Raw genomic sequence first — 6,000 nt, forward strand, 5'->3', positions numbered from 1 at the left:
AACCACATTATGATGAATATAAAATAAATTAATTAATAAATCTAATGGGCAGTCTATGGTTACATGAATCCATTATTAGTTGGAACACTGTACAAATTGTGAGTAAAATAAAAAAATGGAATAATTTACAAATCTCATAAACTTATATTTTATTTACAATAGAATATAGATAACATATCAAATGTTGAAAGTGAGACATTTTGAAATGTCATACCAAATATTGGCTCATTTTGGATTTCATGAGAGCCACACATTCTAAAAAAGTTGGGACAGGTAGCAATAAGTTAAATGTACATATGAGGAACAGCTGGAGGACCAATTTGCAGTTTATTAGGTCAATTGGCAACATGATTGGGTATAAAAAGAGCCTCTCAGAGTGGCAGCGTCTCTCAGATGTCAAGATGGGCAGAGGATCACCAATTCCTTCAATGCTGCGGCGAAAAATAGTGGAGCAATATCAGAAAGGAGTTTCTCAGAGAAACAATTGCAAAGAGTTTGAAGTTATCATCATCTACGGTGCATAATATCATCCAAAGATTCATAGAATCTGGAACAATCTCTGTGTGTAAGGGTCAAGGCCGGCCATTCTGGATGTTATCTTCGGCCCTGACGCCACTGCATCACATACAGGAATACTACTGTAATGGAAATCACAACATGGGCTCAGGAATACTTCCAGAAAACATTGTCTGTGAACACAATCCACCTTGCCATTCACTGTTGCCGGCTAAAACTCTTTAGGTCAAAAAAGAAACCATATCTAAACATGATCCAGAAGCGCAGGCATTTTCTCTGGGACAAGGCTCATTTAAAATGGACTGTGGCAAAGTCGAAAACTGTTCTGTGGTCAGACGAATCAAAATTTGATTTTTTTTTTTTTTAAACTGAGACGCCATGTCATCTGGACTAAAGAGGACAGACCAGATCTTTCACCCATAGAAAACATTTGGTGCTTCATAAAGAGGAAGATGCGACAAAGAAGACCTAAGACAGTTGATCAACTAGAAGCCTGTATTACACAAGAATGGGACAACATTCCTATGCCTAAACTTGACCAACTTGTCTCCTCAGTCCCCAGACATTTGCAGACTGTTATAAAAAGAAGAGGGGATGCCACACAGTGGAAAACATGGCCTTGTCCCAACTTTTTTGAGATGTGTTGATGACATGAAATTTTAAATCAACTTATATTTCCCTTAGTTATACATTTTTGTACATAAATGTCATCTATGTTGTATTCTGAATAAAATATTGAAATGTGAAACTTCCACATCGTTGCATTCTGTTTTTATTCACAATTTGTACAGAGTCCCAACTTTTTTGGAATCGGGTTTGTATAAATAATAGTAGTATTTAATAATAGTATTTAGTATTGAGAAAGGTGTGTGTTCGTGATGGTGATTAGATGTATTGTTCCGCCATTAGATGATGACACAAGATGCAGTAAAGACTTTTATATTGAAAGAGACTGAAACAGGGTTGTAAATAAGGAAGTTTTTATTTTATTTTAACATCACCTTGTAAGATGTAGTCAACAAATGCAGCAAGCAGCACTGTCATCGGAAATCAGCTGTTAAACTGTCAAGCTGAGATCTGATATTATCGTTGTTATCATTATTATTGATGTGTCTTTTCTAATGTTTCAGACTAAAAAAATTAATTAATAGTAACATAATAATAATACTAATAATAATTAGATGAGTTTGCATGATTTATATGAGTAATGTGGAAAACAAAAGCGAGAAAAGAGGAAGTTCAGAAGTCTCTGTTGACGTGATTGGCTGGATTATGTGAACAAACTCCTCTTGAATATGTGTTGGGAACTCATTTTGGAAGAGTGCAGTTGATTCATCGATACTCTAGCATTGAGTGCTATTTTGCCCAGAGCCACAAACGACCCTTCTTTTAATAAGGTCAGATATAACCTCTATTGCCCACGTCCAACTCAGGCCTTGACCCAACTAGACAAGCCATTCCATGTGATAGAAACAAACAAATCATACCTCTGTCAGCCGTCAAATACAGCCTCTGAGTATGAATAGCTATGGATTGGACTCTCATCTCTTATCTCTGCTATAGCCGAAGACACGTCAGTGAACCGCAGATCACAGCCGTGTCCTCCTACAAACCCTGCTCTCCCGGCCGTGTATGTGTGTGTGCGAGTGTGAGCACAGCCTCATATATTCTCACAGTCTATTCCTGTGTTGGACATTTGGATTTATTCAGTGGCTTGGAGAGATTTGAAGGGAAGTACATCAGCATTGGTCTGAAGCAATGCATGAATGTTTTAGAGAATAGATGCTGTTGAGATGAAATTAGAAGCTGTTGTGATGGAACAGTTAAATCAATATTATTGTTGCTTTGGGATGATAACTGTCTGTTACATAGAAGGATGAATTGAACAAAATGATCCGGAATGGAGTTCCCACTATTTGAAAATAAAATAATATCAGTTTTTTTTTTCAATCTATTCAAATTTTTTTAGAATCCAAAATTTGGGTTGATTCCAGCACATTCATGGAATAATAATAATAATAATAATAATAATAATAATAATAATAATAATAATAATAATAATAAACATTACATTAAAGGAATAGTTCATCCAAAAATGAAAAATCATTTATTCGACAAAATAAAAGTGACAGGAAATAACCAAAGGAAAAGTCTACAACTTGTGAACTCTCACTATCTGCATCTATTCAATTATGGGACCTACATATATGACATGTCATTCAAATTACTTGTGAAAAACCTGACTTTAAAAAAGAATGATTTATTTTAGTATTATTATAGTTTTATTAATATTTTTAATTAGTTTTATATTTATATATCTTCATTTTGAGTTTGTGCTTTAGTAATTTTATTGTGTTTTTGTTATTTTTATTGTTTTTAAATTGTTCTATTTAGCTTTAATTAATTTTTTATTTCACTTTTAGTTTTAGTAATTTTAATACTGAAAGTTATTTTGCAACATGTACAATATATATTTTCTGGGGTCTAATATTTATATTTATATTTATTTTATTGTGGATTTATTTCAATTAACATTTTTATTATTTTCTTTTTATAATTTTCTTTTCTTATACAATGATTATTGTTTCAGTGCTATTGTATGACTTGAAATTGACCACATGACTCATGCATACTACTTATATGGGGTCCTTTTTTATTATTATTATTATTTTCATTTTGTTGTTTCAAATACCAAAACTTCATTCATTTTTATTGTATGAAATAGTTTTTTATTTGGTTTCATTTTTATCTATTTATTTTTTTACACAGAAGAAAGAACAGCTTTGAAAAGACATGAGAGTGAGTAAATAATGAATTTTATTTGCAGCGAGCTGTCCCTTTGAATATCTTCCTTCCATCTACCTTATCTTATCTGCCAGTCTGAAAATTATTTGGAGTAGAACAGTTTTTTTAATTTAACCCTTATGTACAACCGATAGTTTTTTTTTTGTTTGTTTAAAGGAAAAAAAGAAAGCAGTCCTGCCACTGATGATACATGAACTTCCAGCATTGTGTCCTTGAGTAACCTTAACCTCAGGCTGCTGTAATTAGTGCACATCAAGTCCCCTTGGATAAACATGTCCGCTAAATGACAATGCTAAATTCATGTTCTCATTTGGCACCAAAAACAGTTTGGGAACATTAGAGCTGTGAGGACATTTTAGCATTAGCCATACAAAGCAGGTCGTTTGCAAGGTCAAAGGTCAGCACAGGTTGCATGTTTTAGAGAAAGACAATGTCAACCGTGGAAGCAGCATCGGTTCAGTCATTCATTCAGGCTTCTAATTATGATCTTTGTTCAGATCTCCTCATATTACTGCTAGTTTGCTCAAGCATAAATAGACAACCTCAAATGTAGCTCCCCGTCACCACACATGTTTGTTGCGTAGTTGCAAGTAGCTATGCAGGCATTTGTTTCCTTTCTCTCTTCTCCCTCACACACAAAAGACAAGGACTTTAGTATAATGTGATGGTGCCCTTGCTGATACAGGCCTCCCTTTATGTTGTGTGTAATCTGAGCTTTCAGTGCCAGGACTGACCCTCTCTCCCCCTGAATGGAGCGCTGTGGGCCAGGCCGCTGTTTCCTGTGCTTTCACTCTGCTTAGCTCTGCACTACGATTATAGTAAAGCCAGGGGGGGGGGACAAATACATTTGTGCTGAGGAGACAGGCTCTCTCTCTCTCTCTCTCCCACACACACACACACACACACACAGAGAAAGACACTGTAAAGGTAAATGATGGCAGCAAACTCACAAACACAGTTTGAGAAGTCTCAAGGGCTTTGGATGTTGTGAATAAGCATCAGTTCCCTTTTAGTTGGTCACTTTCGACTGACGAATTGGGAATCTCGTTAGAGAGACCAAACTACTTAAAGTGTAAACTAATGCACACTGGCATTGGCACTGCCACTGATCGCAGCGCCAGTATAAATAGGCAGCAGATGCACTGCATACTCAGCTTTTCGCTTCGGAGGTGAACGGTGTTATCATTATCATTCTATCGTTCTATCATCTGATCTAAATGGCAGTGCTTATGAGGCCTGTGGAGAGGCTGCTTCTGCCTTACATGCCATGGCGTTACTGCAGGTCAACCAGGCTTAAGCACTAAAGGACCTTCATGAGGGTTGTCACGATCTGGAAGTTCTGAAAGAACTCAGAATTGCAACTGACCATGTGCTCCCAGCATCGAAGGTCAAGCTGAGTTTTCTGGGTCATACAATGTCCATATTTGTGGTCCAGGAGCACCAACTCTGGCTGTGTCTGGCTGATATGAGGGACGCAGACAAAGTTTGGTTCGTTAATGCCCCTGTATTCCAGACCAGCTTCTTCGGTGATGCAGTCAGGAGCTTCACAAAGCAGTTCTCGGCTGAATCGATTTGACACATCAACCTCATCCTGCTCATCACCGAAGGCGTCCCCCTGTAGCCACCCTCACATTGCAGCAGCCTCCAGCTAAGCAGCTCCATGGAGTTGGTCACAGGGCATCCGCCCTGCCACTTGTTGCCAAACCTGGCAACAAGTGGAAGAGTAAGAGGCCCTGAGACAGGCGTACGAGAAATGGAGGGAGTTGCTCTTCTGGAGATGGTGAATGCACCACTTCAACCCCTAAAGAAGGGCCGGGCGGAGAATCTCTTGTTTTGTTTTATCTCTTGGTCCGTGGTACCCAAACACTCAACAAAAGAGTAAATTCCTCTATATCTGGATCTCGAGAGGGCACAGAAAGTGGTGGATGGTCCAGAGCCACCTCCTCTGTTGCCAGCGGGTGGTTCAAGAGCATCATCATGCAGGCTCCGCCCAAATTTGGTTGCACTGCACACTCAGACCCCACTTTGGTCGGTCCACTAGCTGACTGAGCTGGGTCCCTGCATTCTACCTCGCTGCCCCACTGCAGATACGTTGGTGGTTCCGCTGGTCCCATTTGTATAGTATCTGGAAGCCTGGTTAGTGCTGCCCACCCCATTTTGCTGGCTCCTTCGTTTGCCCCAGTGAGCCTTCTTGCATATACACTTCAAAAAGTCAGGGAGGATGAGGAGCAGGTCCTGCTTGTGATGCCCTACTGGCCCACTCAGACCTGGTTCCCGGAACTGATGCTCCACGTGACAGCCCCTCCCTGGCAGATTCCTTTGAATAAGGATCTACTGACTCAGAGATGGGGCACCCTGTGGCAACTGCGTCCAGACCTCTGGAAACTTCATGTCTGGTCCCTGGACAGGACGTGGAGGTTCTAGGTGACCTACCCCAAGAGGTAGTGGCCACCATCACTTCAACATGAGCACCGTCTACGAGACACGCTTATGCCTTGAAGTGGAATCTTTTCACCAAGAGGTGTTCCTCTTATCAAGAGGACCACAAAGATGTCCGATCAGAGTTTTGCTCTCATGTTTGCAGCAAGGGTTGGAGAGAAGGCCCTCCACCCTTAAAGTTTACGTCGCTGTTATTTCTGCTAAACACAACGCCATGGAGGGGAGAATGATGGGGAAGCA

This window comes from Carassius carassius, chromosome 9, assembly GCF_963082965.1.
Source record: "Carassius carassius chromosome 9, fCarCar2.1, whole genome shotgun sequence".
Lineage (NCBI taxonomy): Eukaryota > Metazoa > Chordata > Actinopteri > Cypriniformes > Cyprinidae > Carassius > Carassius carassius.